Source organism: Girardinichthys multiradiatus, unplaced genomic scaffold, assembly GCF_021462225.1.
Source record: "Girardinichthys multiradiatus isolate DD_20200921_A unplaced genomic scaffold, DD_fGirMul_XY1 scaffold_39, whole genome shotgun sequence".
Classification (NCBI taxonomy): Eukaryota; Metazoa; Chordata; class Actinopteri; order Cyprinodontiformes; family Goodeidae; genus Girardinichthys; species Girardinichthys multiradiatus.
In genome coordinates, this window is record NW_025917692.1 from 39,105 (window position 1) to 57,235 (window position 18,131).

The 18,131-nt window shown below is 43.4% G+C and overlaps 1 long non-coding RNA gene across 1 annotated transcript; it reads left to right on the plus strand.

Moving 5' to 3' along the window:
- Positions 1-448: 448 nt before the first annotated feature.
- Positions 449-15,750, plus strand: LOC124865199. The gene is made up of 4 exons (XR_007037497.1): positions 449-604; positions 842-940; positions 15,359-15,584; positions 15,657-15,750. It is a non-coding gene; the product is annotated as an uncharacterized LOC124865199 (long non-coding RNA).
- Positions 15,751-18,131: the final 2,381 nt, after the last annotated feature.

The following is an 18,131-nucleotide window of genomic DNA, read 5'->3' on the forward strand; positions in this document are numbered from 1 at the left end:
AAGTTAAAATGTATTTGTATAGCACATTTCAGCAGTAGGGCAATTCAAAGTGCTTTACATTATAAAAACATAAAATCATTAAAAACATCAATTAAGTACACAGCAAATCAGTCATCACACAAAATCCTAAAAACCATCAAGCGGACACTCATGACAACCATGGGGGAAAAACCGACCAATGTGAATGTGTTTGAGTCGATAACAGTGAGCTGACGGAGGTGACGGAGGACACATTACACTGACGGACTGTGACTGCTACATGCTAAGCTAACATGCTAAGCTAACAGACCCCAACTCACTGAATAAACTATACTGTGAATAATTTTTGGTGTCTGAGAGATAACAAAATAAGCTCTCATTTGGACCAGGAAACAGTGCTGCTGGCCTGGTTGGCCAGAGTGTGTGAAAGTGTGTGTGAAGTGAGAATGACTGAGACGTCACTAGAAAATGAGCTCCCATCTTGTTCTCTATAGGAGCAATGCTTGGAGACAGGGAGGAGAAACATTAGCAAGTTTCAACCACAAAGATGATTTAACAAGTTAAAACAACAGTTTGATGGAGCTTGTTTGGGTCCCGAAAATAATTGTCGGGTCACCAGAAAAGGGTAAGAAATCATTTGTAACCATTAAGTGACACAAAGTGGTTCCACTCTAAAATGCTGTATTTACAGGGTAATCAAACTTTTTATGTGGCCATTGTCTGTCCATTTTGTCTGTCTGTTTTTGTGAAAAGAATGTCTGTTTCATGTTATGTGAAAATTAGGGTATATGTGGCAGGATACATTTAATGTAAATTGTTTTCTGATTACTTTTCTGAAACTAATTGGAATTTTGAGTTTTAGGTCTGGGGAAGCAGTCCTGGCTATGGACCGCCTGCTTGAAAGGGAGATGAGAGGCCAAGTATCCATAGTGTTTGTGTCAGACCACCAGGTGCTACAAAGGTAGGCTATCCTTTCCTTTTTCTGAATGAAATGTTTCTGTTTATAACTAATCTATTTGCTTTTTGTCTTCTTTTACTCCTTAATAAGCTGGTACACAGCAAGACTGCAATGTTGTTTATTTTTGTCTTCTTTGTATATAATAATAATGGAAATAACAATGTACAAATATGATTATGTTTTGTGAAATGAAGATGATGAAAGAAAGAAAAATGCTGATTTCACTACCCAAGTTTGTGACTTCTTGTTCGTGTTAATTTGTTGATGGCTGTATGATCAAACTGTTTATTTTCAGACATTGCTGGTCACAATACTCATGATTTCTCTGGAGAGGTTGTTGAAGAGTCATCCCACAATATTGCCTGAAGATGTGAGCGATAACCCTGTGTGAGATCTCTGCTGGCTGGTTCTGGCACTTCATTGTTCTCAGCTGCAACTCATCCAGCTAATGAGCTCATGGCTTTTTAAGACAGCTGCTGACACAGTCTGTTGCTGGAACATAGTCTCTGTTATGTGGACTTCTGTCAGCCTGCCTGATCGCTTGTTGTCCTGCCTTCCTGTCGATCTGCCCATCTGTCTGCCTGCCTGTCGCCATATGGAACTCTTCTTCAGGAAATCTGCACTGTAAATATTTCCACCGCCAGAACACTCTCTCTCTGCTCGGATCCTTGGGGCTTCCTCATCCTCTGGCTTCTAACAACTCTAATCAAGGTCTACCTAAGTTGGAACAATAAAACCTCATTTCAATCTAATTCTGTACATCGAATCTGTGTCATCTTCTGATTTGGTTATATTTCGACAACCTGAGTAAATTAATGATAGTATGTTCCAGCCAGCAGACATGTCGAAAAACAAATCAGATGAAGATGAACAGACCTCCTGGAGGGAACGCCTCCAATCCACTGAGACCATGCTTCAACAGTTGCTACAACAACAAAGGACGACAGATGCCCATCTCACGGAACTTGGTGGTATGGTACATGCCTTAAGTGAAATATTAACCAAACTCTCACCCGCTCCTTCCAATCCTCCAGTTCGTTCTGAGAATCCTCAGCCACCCACAACCCACTCATCCGGAATCCGAGAACCTGATTTCCGTCCGTCTGAACTTTTTGATGGCAACCCTAATAATTTTGGTGGGTTTTCTCTCCAATGTGAGTTGGCTTTTAGTCGTTCCCCCTCTCTGTTTCCGACTGCTGCTTCCAAGATCACTTTTATTGTTACCTCCCTAAAAGGATCTGCTTTACGCTGGGCGCACGCTTTTCTCACAACTAACCCTATTGAGTCTCTGAGTTATGCTGTTTTTTTCAGTCACTTCAAGGAAGTCTTTGATCAACCACTCCAACAGGAGACAGCTGCTAAGAAGTTACTTACCCTCAAACAGGGAAAGAGGGCATTGGCGGAGTTCGCCATCGACTTCCGGGTGGCAGCACAGGAGGTGGGTTGGGATGAAGCGGCACTCAAGGGTATTTTTGTGAATTCCCTTACAGATCAGATAAAGGACCAGTTGGTTTTAAGAGATCAACCTGCGAGACTGGATGATTTAATCAAACTGTCAATCCGTATTGACAACCGCCTAAGAGAGAGACAAGCAGAGAGGAATCATAAGTCAGAGTGGCAGCACTTTATGGCACCTCGGACCGCTTACCTTGATACACCCACTTCCTCTTCGGAGGGATCTGTGGAACCTGAGCCTATGCAGGTTGGTCACACTCGTCTCTCTCCTGAAGAGCGACAACGTCGTTTTGGGGCTGGTCTTTGTTTGTATTGTGGACAAGGTGGACATTATGTTGCAAGATGCCCTAAGAAGGGAAAAGAGGGGGCTCGTCAATAGGTCAGGGGACTTTGATGAGCATGTCCCATTTTTCCCCTATATCTCGTCTGTGTTTTCCAGTCACTATTATTATTGGCCAAGAAAAGTGTCCAGTGGATGCTTTTATTGATTCTGGTGCAGAACAGAATCTTATTTCCTTGGATCTAGTTGACAAACTTAAGATACCTTCTCAGTCTCTCAACCACCCCCTTTCTGTTTCGGGCATTACTGGTCAAACCATATCTCAGGTGAAGTTTAAAGTGCCCCACCTTCACATCATTACCTCAGGTAACCACCATGAATGGGGTGAGTTCTTTGTTGTCTCCTCTATCTCCCCACAATTGGTTCTAGGATTTCCGTGGTTGCAGAGACATAATCCCGCAATTAATTGGGTGGAGGGCAGAGTAGAGAAGTGGAGTGATTACTGTCTCCAGAATTGTCTAAAGACTGCTGTCTCTCACTCTAGCAAACAAATTGAACCACCTGAGCCTGTTGATCTGTCTAAGATTCCTCCTGAATACCACAATCTTGCATCTGTTTTTAGTAAACAGGGGGCTCTTTCTTTACCCATGCATCGCCCCTATGACTGTGCTATTGATCTCCTTCCAGGTGCTCCGTTACCATCCAGCAGACTATACAATCTCTCTGGACCGGAGAGAAGAGTCATGAAGGAGTACATTGAGGATTCCTTAGCATCCGGGATCATTCGGCCATCTACCTCCCCCGTTGGCGCCGGCTTCTTCTTTGTGGGGAAGAAAGATGGCACGTTAAGACCCTGCATTGATTATAGGGGGTTGAATCAAATCACAATCAAAAATAAGTACCCCTTACCACTCATTGATTCTATACATGACCAATTACACACTGCCAAGATTTTTACCAAGCTCGACCTGCGCAATGCGTATCATCTGGTTCGGATCCGAGAGGGTGACGAGTGGAAGACAGCTTTCAAGACTCCCCTGGGACATTTTGAATATTTGGTGATGCCTTTTGGATTGACTAACGCACCCGCTGTTTTTCAGGCTCTTATAAATGATATTCTCCGTGATTTCCTCAACCTCTTTGTGTTTGTTTATCTGGATGATATTTTGATTTTCTCTCAGAACATTGATCAGCATCACCAGCATGTCAGGACCATACTCCAGAGGCTTTATGAAAACCAACTCTTTGTAAAAGCCGAAAAATGTGAATTCGGTGTTTCTTCTGTGACCTTCTTGGGTTTTATTTTTGAAGCAGGCAGGTACAGAACGGATCCTGAGAAGACCAAGGCAGTGGCAGAGTGGCCTACTCCAACGGATCGCAGGCAACTCCAAAGGTTCTTAGGTTTTGCAAATTTTTATAGAAGGTTCATAAAGAACTACAGTCAGGTCACTGTGCCTCTCACTCAACTTACCTCCTCTCTGAAGACATTCCATTGGTCCCCTGAGGCAGAGAAAGCTTTTTGCAAATTGAAAACTTTATTTTCTTCTGCACCCATTCTGACTCATCCTGATCCTAGTGCGCAATTCGTTGTGGAGGTTGATGCTTCTGACATTGGAGTAGGGGCCATCTTGTCTCAACGTTCTCCTATAGACAACAAGGTGCATCCTTGTGCTTATTTTTCTCGTCGTTTGTCGTCAGCAGAGCAGAATTACGATGTGGGAAATCGAGAGCTTCTGGCTATCAAGTTGGCGCTTGAGGAGTGGCGGCATTGGTTAGAGGGGGCGGAAGTCCCTTTTCTCATTTGGACTGACCATAAAAACCTCTCTTACATCCAAAATGCCAAGAGACTTAACTCCAGACAAGCCCGTTGGTCCCTGTTTTTTGCTCGTTTTAATTTTTCTATCTCTTACAGACCCGGCTCCAAGAACATCAAGCCCGACGCTCTCTCTCGCCAATTTTCTCATTCTGAGCAATCCAAGACTGAAGCTTCCATCTTACCGGAATCCTGCATTGTGGGCGCCCTCACCTGGGCCATTGAAAAGGACATCAGGGAGGCACAACAATCTGAACCAGACCCAGGTACTGGTCCTGTAGGCAAACTGTTCGTTCCGAACTCTGTCATCAATAAAGTTCTGGATTGGGTTCATAATAATAAACTTACCTGTCATCCGGGGATTAATCGTATGATCACTTTTACCAAGAGGTATTTCTGGTGGCCCACTATGAATCCCGACATTAGAGAGTTTGTCGCAGCTTGTTCCACATGTGCCCGTAACAAGAACTCAAATCAACCTCCTGCCGGTCTTCTTCAACCTCTGTCTACCCCTAGTCGCCCATGGTCCCACATCTCTATTGACTTCGTCACTGGTCTCCCGCCATCTGACGGAAACACAGTCATCTTTACCGTTGTTGATAGATTCTCTAAGACTGTTCATTTTATTCCCTTAACTAAGCTTCCGTCTGCATTGGAGACTGCTCAACTTCTGGTTCTTCATGTCTTCCGTATTCATGGCATGCCCTTGGATATTGTCTCTGACCGAGGCCCGCAGTTCATTTCACAAGTCTGGAAGGAGTTCTGTAGGGCTATTGGTGCTACCGTAAGCCTTTCATCTGGTTACCACCCTCAGTCTAATGGGCAGACTGAGAGATGCAATCAGGAACTGGAAGTAGCATTGAGATGTGTGATTAATGACAACCCTTCTTCCTGGTGTAGACATCTCACTTGGATAGAATATGCCCATAATATTCATACTTCCTCTGCTACTGGTTTATCTCCCTTTGAGATTTCTCTGGGCTATCTACCTCCATTATTCCCCAGTATTGAATCTGACACTGTTGTCCCCTCTGTTCAGCATTATATCTCCAGGTGTCGTAAGATCTGGCGTCAGACCAGGAGGACACTTCTACGCACTTTGGAACAGAATAAAAGGTTTGCTGACCGTCACCGTTCCACCGCACCGGTCTACTGCATTGATCAGAAGGTCTGGCTCTCCACCAAGAATATTAAATTAAAGGATACTACTCGAAAGTTGGCCCCCCGTTTCATCGGTCCTTTTGTCATAGAAAGGATCATCAACCCTTCTGCGGTGAGACTCAAGTTGCCAGCTTCTATGCACATTCATCCTACCTTTCATGTTTCACAGATCAAGCCAGTCTCGGAAAGTCCCCTGAATCCACCCACCAAGCTCCCTCCCCCTGTTCGTCTCATTGATGACCATCCAGCTTACACGGTCAATCGTATCCTGGATGTTCAACGTAGGGGGCGTGGTTTTCAGTACCTTGTGGATTGGGCTGGATATGGACCTGAAGAAAGAACCTGGGTACCTCGTTCTCTTATCCTGGACCCTGATCTCATTACATCTTTTTACAGACGTCATCCGGAGAAACGTTCGGGATTGCCTGGAGGCAATCGTTGAGGGGAGGGTACTGTGAGATCTCTGCTGGCTGGTTCTGGCACTTCATTGTTCTCAGCTGCAACTCATCCAGCTAATGAGCTCATGGCTTTTTAAGACAGCTGCTGACACAGTCTGTTGCTGGAACATAGTCTCTGTTATGTGGACTTCTGTCAGCCTGCCTGATCGCTTGTTGTCCTGCCTTCCTGTCGATCTGCCCATCTGTCTGCCTGCCTGTCGCCATATGGAACTCTTCTTCAGGAAATCTGCACTGTAAATATTTCCACCGCCAGAACACTCTCTCTCTGCTCGGATCCTTGGGGCTTCCTCATCCTCTGGCTTCTAACAACTCTAATCAAGGTCTACCTAAGTTGGAACAATAAAACCTCATTTCAATCTAATTCTGTACATCGAATCTGTGTCATCTTCTGATTTGGTTATATTTCGACAACCTGAGTAAATTAATGATACCCTGAACATATATTTTTCTCCTAGGTGAAGAAGGCCTGAAAAGGTGGCTGGGACCAGCCTGACAAATGGGTCCATTTGTACATTATTACTTAGAACATGAGATCTCTGGGGTTCAGGGACAATAGAAATCCAAAAATTGTGTTTGAGGGTTGAAAACGTGTGGTTGAGAAGAGTGTGACGGGAATGAATGAAGGCTCAAGATATGAATGATGAATGATGTGGGCCACATGAGTGAAAAGTTCATGAATCGAAAGGTATGTTTTAGTTTCTGTGAGCTCATTATTGTTTTGGGTTTTGATTAATACTTGTGTTTGGACAAATAATGAACGTTTTGGAGTGCACCAGGTTTTGTTTGTTAAATAAAAGGTGCATTTGCAACATCTGTATGCTGTTGTTTTGTACTCTATTGAATGTTATACAGAGAAACAGCCTGGGGGAAGAAACTGTCTCTGTGGCGGCTGGTTTTAGTGAACAGTGCTCTGTAGCGGCGGCCTAAAGGTAAAGTTCTGAACAGTTTATGTGCAGGGTGTGTGGGGTCTGCAGAGATTTTAGCAGCTCTTTTCCTGACCCTAGACCTGTAGAAGTCCTGGATGGAGGGAAGGTCAGCCCTGATTATTCTCTCTGCAGTCCTGATTATTTGTTGCAGTCTGGACCTGTCCTGTTTTGTGGATGATCCAAACCATACTGAGATGGATGAAGACAGGACAGACTGAATGATGGCAGTGTAGAAGATGACCAGCAGCTCCTGTGGAAGGTTGAACTTCTTGAGTTGCCTCAGGAAGTACAGTCTCTGCTGGACCTTCTTCCAAACAGTGTCTGTGTGTGAAGACCATCTCAGGTCCTCAGAGATGGTGGTCCCTAAGAACCTGAAGTGGTCCACGGTCGATACAATTTTGTTGAGGATGGTGAGGGGGGTGTACGGGGGTGGTGTTCTCTAAAAGTCCAACACCATTTCCACAGTCTTGAGTGGGTTGAGTTCAAGGTAGTTCTGACTACACCAGTGTACCAGCCGATCCACCTGCTGTCTGTAGCAGACTCACCACCGTCCTGGATCTTTCCAATGACAGTGGTGTCATCTGCAAACTTCAGGAGTTTCACAGACGAGTCCACTGAGGTGCAGTCATTTGTGTACAGGGAGAAGAGGAGTGGGGATAGAAGACACCCCTGGGGGGCACCGGTACTTAATGATCTGGTTTGGGAGAAAATGCTCCCCAGTCTCACCTGCTGCTGTCGGTCCGTCAGGAAGCTGTTGATCCACTGACAGGTGGAGGCTGGGACGTTGAACTGGGTGAACCTCTGGTGGAGGATGTCTGGTATGATGGTGTTGAAGGCCGAGCTGAAGTCTACAAACAGGATCCTGGCGTATGTCCCTGGGTGGTCGAGGTGTTGCAGGATGAAGTGTAGACCTAAGTTAACAGCATCATCTGCCAACCTGTTTGCTCAGTAAACAAACTGCAGGGGTTCCAGCCTGTGATGTCTTTCAGGTGCTTCAACACCAGCCGCTCAAAGGATTTCATGACCACAGACGTCAAGGCTACAGGCCTGTAGTCATTTAATCCTAGGATGGTGGGTTTCTTGGGCACTGGGATGATGGTGGATCGATTGAGGCAGGAGGGGACCTCACACGTCTCCAGTGACTTGTTGAAGATCTGGCTGAAGATTGATTTGCACAGGCTTTCAGGCATAGTGGGAAGATGATATCAGGTCCTCCAGCTTTCTTTGTTTTCTTGTGCTGAAAGAGCCTATTTACATCTTCCTCTGAGATCTTTAGTGCAGGCAGAGGATCTGAAGGTAAGGGGTTGGTAGCTTTGTTGGAAGAACTTGTTCCTGAATGGGTTGTGGAGGAGATTGTTTGAGGTGTGAATGGCTTCCTGTCATGTCTGCAGTAGAAGCCATTCAGACGGTTCGCCAGGCGAGGATTCTGTTCAGGAAGGGTGGGAGCGCTCCAGTAGGCAGTCAGGTTTCTCAGACCAGTCCATACTGACTGAAGTGTCACCAGTAGAAAGGCTGTTCTTCAGCTTCTCACTGTAGCTTCTCTTGGCTGCTTTGGTCTCCTTTGTTAGTCTGTTCCTGGCCTGCCTGTACCGCGCCCAATCTCCACTGCTGTGAGCTTCTTCCTTATGCCTGCACAGATTCCTGAGGTGTGGAGTAAACCATGGCTTGTTGTTCCCAAAGGTGCAGAAGGTCTTGGTCTGCACACACATGTCCTCACAGAAACTGTGTATGATGTCACCACATCAGTTAGTTGGTTTAAGTCAGTGGCTGAGGTTTCAAAAACAGTCCAGTCTGTGCATTCAAAGCAGGCCTGTAGCATCTGCTTTGATTCCTCAGTCCACTTCTTAACAGTGTGAACCGTGGGTTTGGAAGCTCTTAGTCTCTGTCTGTAGGTTGGGATGAGATGGATTAGATAATGATCTGAAAAACCCAGAGCAGCCCTGGTAACAGCATGATATGAGTCCTTTAAAGCTGTGTAACAATGGTCCAGTGTGTTTTTGTCTCTGGTGGGACACTTAATATGCTGTCTGTATTTGGGGAGTTCATTTGAGAGGTTTGCTCTGTTAAAATCTCCCAGTATTATGATGAAAGAGTCAGTGTATTTTTTCTCCACGTCTGTAATCAGCTCAGCAAGATGTTTTTCTGTAGCAGAAGTGCAGCCATGCGGTGGAAAATATGAGCCAATTATTATAAATGAGGAAATCTGTCTCTGTGAATAAAACGGTTTACAGATCATGGAAAATGACTCCAGATCCGGACTACATGTTTTCCCCAGCACTTCTACAGGGGTTGGACAATGAAACTGAAACACCTGGTTTTAGACCTGTTGTGGAAAATTCTCTGACCTCTGTGTTTTTTTATCCTAGAGGAGTTGGTCTGTAAAGCCATTATCAGAAGTTTAATGGTTAAAACACATCCTGGAGGGTTGTGTCTCAGGAAGAACAGATGGTCTGCTCGTAGATAACTTTGTTACCTCTGACCTGAGGAGGGTCTAGGGCCATAAAGTACAGACTCTTTGAAGTTGAGGTAACACCCACATACTCTTTAAATACTGTGTGTAAATGTTGATCGGGGCTCTGCTTCACTGACTAACCTCAGTGACAGGGTCTTCAAACGCTGAATGCCTTTGAATAAAACTTATAAAGACAAAGTCCGGATTTTCTCTTTTAATGAGTTAATTTCTCTCCCACTTTGACAAGAAAATTCCACTACAGACCACAATAATTTATTAGTATGATGTAGGGCCTCCTTTCGCGGCCAATGCAGCATCAATTCGTCTTGGGAATGACATAAACAAGTGCTGCACAGTGGTCAGAGGGATTTTAAGCCATTCTTCTTGCAGGATAGTGGCCAGGTCACTACATGATACTGGTGGAGGAAAACGTTTCCTGACTCGCTCCTCCAAAACACCCCCAAAGTGGCTCAATAATATTTAGATCTGGTGACTGTGCAGGCCATGGGAGATGTTCAACTTCACTTTCATGTTCATCAAACCAATCTTTCACTAGTCTTGCTGTGTGTATTGGTGCATTGTCATTCTGATACATGGCACCGCCTTCAGGATACAATGTTTGAACCATTGGATGCACTTGGTCCTCAAGAATGGTTCGGTAGTCCATGGCAGTGACGCGCCCATCTAGCACAAGTATTGGGGCAAGGGAATGCCATGATATGGCAGCCCAAACCATCACTGATCCACCCCCATGCTTCACTCTGGGCATGCAACAGTCTGGGTGGTACGCTTCTTTGGGGCTTCTCCACACCGTAACTCTCCCGGATGTGGGGAAAACAGTAAAGGTGGACTCATCAGAGAACAATACATGTTTCACATTGTCCACAGCCCAAGATTTGCGCTCCTTGCACCATTGAAACTGACGTTTGGCATTGGCATGAGTGACCAAAGGTTTGGCTATAGCAGCCCAGCCGTGTATATTGACCCTATGGAGCTCCCGACGGACAGTTCTGGTGGAAACAGGAAAGTTGAGATGCACATTTAATTCTGCCGTGATTTGGGCAGCCGTGCTTTTATGTTTTTTGGATACAATCTGGGTTAGCACCCGAACATCCCTTTAAGACAGCTGTCTTGGTCACAGATGCGCCAGCAAGACGTGCACCAACAATTTGTCCTCTTTTGAACTCTGGTATGTCACCCATAATGTTGTGTGCATTTCAATATTTTGAGCAAAACTGTGCTCATACCCTGCTAATTGAACCTTCACACTCTGCTCTTACTGGTGCAATGTGCAATCAATGAAGACTGGCTACCAGGCTGGTCCAATTTAGCCATGAATCCTCCCACACTAAAATGACAGGTGTTTCAGTTTCATTGTCCAACCCCTGTATGTCTCTGGACCAACCTTCATTTATATAAAAGCAGATTCCGCCTCCTCGCTTCTTCCCCGATAGCTCCACAATGCGATCTGCTCTGAGCTGCTGGAAGTCTGGCAACAGAAGTTCGTGGTCCAGAATGTTTTCGCTCAGCAATGTCTCGGTGAAGCAGAGAACGGCTGATCCGCGGAGGTCCGTCTTTTTACCGGTGAGGAGAAGCAGCTCGTCAATTGTGTTGCTTAGAGAGCCGACATTTGCCAGATGGATTGAAGGCAGTGGTGTACGAAGTCCCCTTTGGCTGAGCTTTACCAGCGCACCAGCACGCTTTCCCCTCCGGCGCTTTTGGCGCAGTATCCCGTAGAGTGCCTCAGCTCTGCTTGCCAGAAGCTCAGTGAACCTTGGACCGATGAAAGATGGTGAAAAAATCCCAAGAGAGGACTCTCTGATGTTGAGAAGTTCCTCTCTACTGAACGAGACCACTGAATTGTGGCCCGAGACCACAGTACTGTGTCTCGAAAAACATATAAACACACAAAATACACAAACAAAGAGAGAGCGAAGCTCCGAGGCGGCCATTGTCGGCGCCATCTTGGTTAACGTTTGCTTGGTTAACGTTTGTTCAACAAACAAATGTTAACTTCTGTGAATGTGGGAAATTGTGGAATAAATTGCATGAAGGGTTAAAGGAGTGTTCAACTATTTAATCAATTCAAATAACTTCATGAATAGAAATTATAACTTCCTACGTGCTTCTGAGTTATTTATTTATAGACGATGTTGTTTGCAACTTAGATTGTAAATTAATTTGATACAAGGCCTTGAACGTTTATTTGCTGCTGAACAGAACTGATTTATGGGGAATAATTGCTTTTGGGGGTGACTACCTATTGACTGGACAGGAAAGCTGTGCCCTGGTTACCCTCTCCCTCCAGGATATCCTGACACTGATTGGCCTACTTCGTCAGGGAGAACCTTTCAGAAAATGTGTTTTTGAATTTGATATGTCTGCTAGAATACAAACTGCTTCCTGTTAGAACCGATTCTAATATTTTAAATGACACCAACGCAAAACAGAAGAGACAGCTGAAGGCGGTGTAAACAGGATGTTGAAATTATTTCTTGTCAAATTAGAATAGCTTTGGATATGATCCTAGCTGAAGAAGAACGGTTGTGTGGTGTTTTTGGAGAGGTTTGTTGTTCTTTTATTCCCAACAATTACAGAACCTGATGGATCTCTAACAAAGGCCCTAAAAGAATTGCAATCACTGTCCATTGAATTAAAATCACACTTTGGAATCGATGAACAATTCACAAACATTTTTGAAACGTGGTTTGGAAAATGGGGAAACCTACTGGTGAGTATATTCACCTCATTGACTGTTAATTTTTCAACAGGGCATTATTTTCTATTTGAGATGTTTTTAATCATTTAACTTTCAGACACACATCAGCATAGGTCTGTTCTATGGGAAACAGAGGGGGTGCACACAGTGAGGGCTGCAGGCAGTTACCAGAGAAATGGCACTCCGTTTAGGGGGCGGAGTTACGCGACAGCCGGAAGGAACTGCCTCCCATATTCTAGCTTAGGTCCATATGCACTAGACACATTGATTGATGTGAGGTGGGTTTTTCCAACCTCAACAGGGGGATTATTATGGATGTATGATTCTGTGGCCTTTTCTAATAATCTCTTTGCTGCTAAATAAATATATCTGCCCTTGTTGCTTATCTGCAGCACCACTCACTGCTACAGCTTACACAACATAACTGTTGATTTCACATAAGATGCAACACATAGTCAAAGATAAACTGATACAAGAGGATGACAACCTTTAGGAGGGTTAAGAACAGGCATAGATAAAAGCAGGACTCACGCTCCATTCTTTGCTCCTCTTGGTTCATCCCTAAGATGGGCTGAGGGGGGCCCGGTACCGCAGGTGAATGTCACTCTGTATCTGTTCAATTGTTTACTCTGTACACTGATCATTTTGATTTCATACTTAACCATTTCTCATTATTTCACAAGGTAAGTACTTTGCTGGTTTTACTGGTTGGGTCTTGGAACTGGAGAGAAATGGACCCGGTGGTGCACAGGGAGGACAGAGAGTAAAAACTCCCATTTTACAACAAACTTTCCCCAGGAGCTGCTGGTCATCTTCTACATGGCCATAATTCGGTCTGTCCTGTCTTCCTCCATCTCAGCGTGGTTTGGCTCATCAACAAAATAGGACAGATCCAGACTGCAACAAGCAATTTGGTCTGCAGAGAGGGCTGACCTTCTCTCAATCGAGGACTTATGCAGGTCTAAGGTCAGGAAAAACGCTGCTAAAATCTCTGCAGACCCCACACATCCTGCACATAATTTACTGTCAGGTCGGCGCTACAGAGCGGTAGCGGTAGAGATAGTTTCTTCCCCCAGGCTCTTGCTCTGATAAACACTTGAAACATTATATTGTATTCTAAAGTCAATTGTGTATATATGTACATTTAAATAGGAAATGTCCTTTTTTCCAATTTGTGATGCGCCATGGGAAAACTAGGACCATGTGGGCAGAGCACAAACGGAGAAAATTAGGAAAAACCATTAATTTCTGAGAAAATAGTGCTTTTCGTTTTATTGCAAAATGTGCAAGTTGAAATGATGAAGTATCCATTCAGTTCTTTAAATGACAGTTTCGGAGGTTTTAAAATGGTAAATTTTATGTTTAAATTTGGCTTGTTTTCAGCCTAAAACTCAGCCAGATTGTATTTACATTCTGGGGAGGGGAAAAGCCTCAGCTCATTTCTGTAGCGGTTTTGTTTGGCTCCGTGCTGGATTTTGTTCTGCTTGTCGACCAATGACCAGCGTGCTTCAAGAAACCTCGTGGCTACTTAACAGCTCCTATGAAAAATAATGTGTTTCCTCACGATGGACCAAGCTCAACGTGTTGTAAACGAACTGAATCGCAGCTGTTACAACGCTTCGCTGTGGAAGAACATGTTCAGCAGTACCGCCGCCAGACTCTTCAGATTCTGAATCAGAAGTAGATGTAGCGGAAGATTATGGCGACTGCATTACTTTGGAGAACATTCTTAGCTTGTAGTTGTCTTCAAGCGAAGACGAGGATGACGAAGAAAGCTTTGGACTGGCGGCTGAGGAGCTAGAACGTAAGATATCAGAAGCTATTGCTATCACAACATTTGAGGAAAACAGAGACAGTGAAATGGAGAAGATACATAACTTTGACTGTAAATGATACGGAAGAAGAGAGGAGAACTCTTCACTTGGGACACAGTCCTGTAGCCGGAATTTTTCTCCAGAGCTCAAGTAAAACATACGGATGGATTCTTTAGCAGCAGAAAGGGAGTGGCAGGACATGAGAATAATAATCTATAAACATCTTGAGGTTTTGTTTCAAGATGTTTATGTTTGGAAGCTGTGAAGTGTGCTGATGGAAACATAGCAATAGATATGACAAGAGATCCACTGAACTTACATCGCAGGTGTGGCCCAGCGTTCAAACTCTCGACAGATGTCATTGAGTAATCTGCTTGCAGAGATTGCAAAACCGAAAGCACAGTTTAATAAAGCGTGAGCACGGATTTCTATCGGCTTTGGGTTTTTTTTGTACCTGTTGACACTTGTAAAAGACAACAGCTGGAGCATCAGTTAAATGTGGATGAGGTGCCCCTAGAGGTGGATGATTTTATTTATTTCACTAAAAACTACTGTATTTTCACTTGAAGGCAAAAAAGAACACTTAATGAAATAGGACAATTGTCTTTAGTTAGAGAAGTGATTGGTAAATCAGAAATTATTATAACTATGATTATACATAAATTGAACACGGGCAAGCCTAGAACTCAGTGTGGAGTCATGCACAGACCCAGACATTGCTGATAAAGTGGGCTGCATCATACATGATCTTCACAGATGCTATGTCAACTACATTTATATTAAAAAAGTATTTAATACAGAATAGAATAGAAAATCCTTTATTGTCCCACAATGGGAGAAATTTGGGTGTGTCAGAAACAAAGCAAAAGGCAATGAAAGCGTCCAGGTTCACGCATCACTAAAACCATAAAAAAAGGTTACCAGAATAGACGCTAGTCAATTAAAAAAGGGGGAAGACAGAACGATAAAAAAATGTGCTATGTTGAACAAAAGAATGTAGTGAAGTAATAAAACTAAGAAATAAAGCATTTAAAATGTTAAAAAAGTAAACCAATTCATCAGAATCTAATTGAGAACTAAAGAAAGCAAGCAAAGTGTTGAGAATTGAATTGGGAGTGTTATTCCTGTGCTTGTCCACAAGAGGCCCTCTTTGAGCCACTGCTGCCTCTTCTACAGGTGTTCCCTGATCTATGGCTGATTGTGCATACCTGAGAGGAGTATTTAGGAGCCTGCCAACAGTCCTTCGTTGCTTGAGTGTTTTTGTACATGTGGTAATTGCCAAGCCAGTGAATCTTTGCCTGTCTGACCTGAGCCTGTGCTAACCTTGTTTGTTTTTCTGCTAGTACCTGTGAGGTGTGGGCGGTTTCCTCTCTACCTGGACTCGGACATCCAGCACCTCTTACTACAGTTTGTGAACTTTGGATTATTCACCACCAGACTCCCAAGCTCCTCCCTTTGTGTGGACTCAGACCTGCTGTGGACTGTTCTTGTTGGACAAGCATTCTGGATTGCCTGACTCCCAAGCCCTGTGGTATGATTCCCCCGGTGTATTTCTGCCCTGTGATCAAAGTAAGCTAAACTCTTTGGACCTTGTGGATTTACTTCCTTGTGGCCAGAACTAACCAGTACTTTTCTCTTCAGAGAACCCGTGAAGTCTGGAGAACCTGCCGACCATTACATACTACTTTTCCGGTGGAACTGTAAGCAATGTTTGTAAATAAACCTTTGAACCTTTTCTGGTCTCCTGAGTGAGTTTGAATGTGGGTCAAACAAATTCCTAAAGCGATGACACAAAGGTAAGAAAGATCACGAAGAATGCAAAAAGAGAATATTGGAGAAACTTTTGTAATACCGTAGAGAGAGAAACAAAAATTGACAAAATTTGGAAAACAAAAGAATGAATGGTATTAGAAAAGAATATGGATATCCTATATTAAAAATAGCTAATACAACTATAACGGAAGATAAAGAAAAAGCTGAAATATTAGCTAAAACATTTAGTAAAATTCATAGTTCAAGTAATATTAGTGAAGAAGGAAAGAAAGGTAGGGAAATCACAAAGGTGAAATTTAAAGACTTCATGTGAAATAACGTAGATACAAATTTAATAAATGAGCCATTTACAAAAGGAGAGTTGAACTTTGTAACCAGAAAAACAAAACATACAGGTCCTTCTCAAAATATTAGCATATTGTTATAAAGTTCATTATTTTCCATAATGTCATGATGAAAATGTAACATTCATATATTTTAGATTCATTGCACACTAACTGAAATATTTCAGGTCTTTTATTGTCTTAATACAGATGATTTTGGCATACAGCTCATGAAAACCCAAAATTCCTATCTCACAAAATTAGCATATCATTAAAAGGGTCTCTAAACGAGTTATGAACGTAATCATATGAATCAACGAGTTAACTCTAAACACCTGCAAAAGATTCCTGAGGCCTTTAAAACTCCCAGCCTGGTTCATCTCTCAAAACCCCAATCATTGGGTAAGACACAGAAAGAAATTTCTGAACGAATAGGCTGTTCCCAGAGTGCTGTATCAAGGCACCTCAGTGGGAAGTCTGTGGGAAGGAAAAAGTGTGGCAGAAAACGCTGCACAACGAGAAGAGGTGACCGGACCCTGAGGAAGATTGAGGAGAAGGGCCGATTCCAGACCTTGGGGGACCTGCGGAAGCAGTGGACTGAGTCTGGAGTAGAAACATCCAGAGCCACCATGCACAGGCGTGTGCAGGAAATGGGCTACAGGTGCCGCATACCCCAGGTCAAGCCACTTTTGAACCAGAAACAGCGGCAGAAGCGCCTGACCTGGGCTACAGAGAAGCAGCACTGGACTGTTGCTCAGTGGTCCAAAGTACTTCTTTCGGATGAAAGCAAATTCTGCATGTCATTCGGAAATCAAGGTGCCAGAGTCTGGAGGAAGACTGGGGAGAAGGAAATGCCAAAATGCCAGAAGTCCAGTGTCAAGTACCCACAGTCAGTGATGGTCTGGGGTGCCGTGTCAGCTGCTGGTGTTGGTCCACTGTGTTTTATCAAGGGCAGGGTCAATGCAGCTAGCTATCAGGAGATTTTGGAGCAGTTCATGCTTCCATCTGCTGAAAAGCTTTATGGAGATGAAGATTTCATTTTTCAGCACGACCTGGCACCTGCTCACAGTGCCAAAACCACTGGTAAATGGTTTACTGACCATGGTATCGCTGTGCTCAATTGGCCTGCCAACTCTCCTGACCTGAACCCCATAGAGAATCTGTGGGATATTGTGAAGAGAACGTTGAGAGACTCAAGACCCAACACTCTGGATGAGCTAAAGGCCGCTATTGAAGCATCCTGGGCCTCCATAAGACCTCAGCAGTGCCACAGGCTGATTGCCTCCATGCCACGCCGCATTGAAGCAGTCATTTCTGCAAAAGGATTCCCGACCAAGTATTGAGTGCATAACTGTACATGATTATTTGAAGGTTGACGTTTTTTGTATTAAAAACCCTTTTCTTTTATTGGTCGGATGAAATATGCTAATTTTGTGAGATAGAAATTTTGGGTTTTCATGAGCTGTATGCCAAAATTATCCGTATTAAGACAATAAAAGACCTGAAATATTTCAGTTAGTGTGCAATGAATCTAAAATATATGAATGTTAAATTTTCATCATGACATTATGGAAAATAATGAACTTTATCACAATATGCTAATATTTTGAGAAGGACCTGTACATCACCTGGAAAAGATCTAATTTACTATACAATGATAGAACATCTCAATGATAAAGCAAAAGACAAAATATTAGAATTATACAATAAGGTCTGGGAGAGGGAGAGCTGCCACAGAGCTGGAAGGAAGCAATAATTATTCCAATAAACCAGGAAAAGATGACACAAAACCAGAAAATTATAGACAGATAGCATTAACATCAAATATTTGTAAAATAATGGAAAGAATGATTAGTAATTAACATATTATTTAAATATTAATGGGTATATATCTTGATATCAAAATGGTTTTTGAAAAGGAAAAAGCACAAATGACTCGGCATTATGCTTAGAATATGAAATTAGGAGAACACAAATAAACAAAAAAAAAATGTAGTAGCTGTATTTGTTTGACATAGAA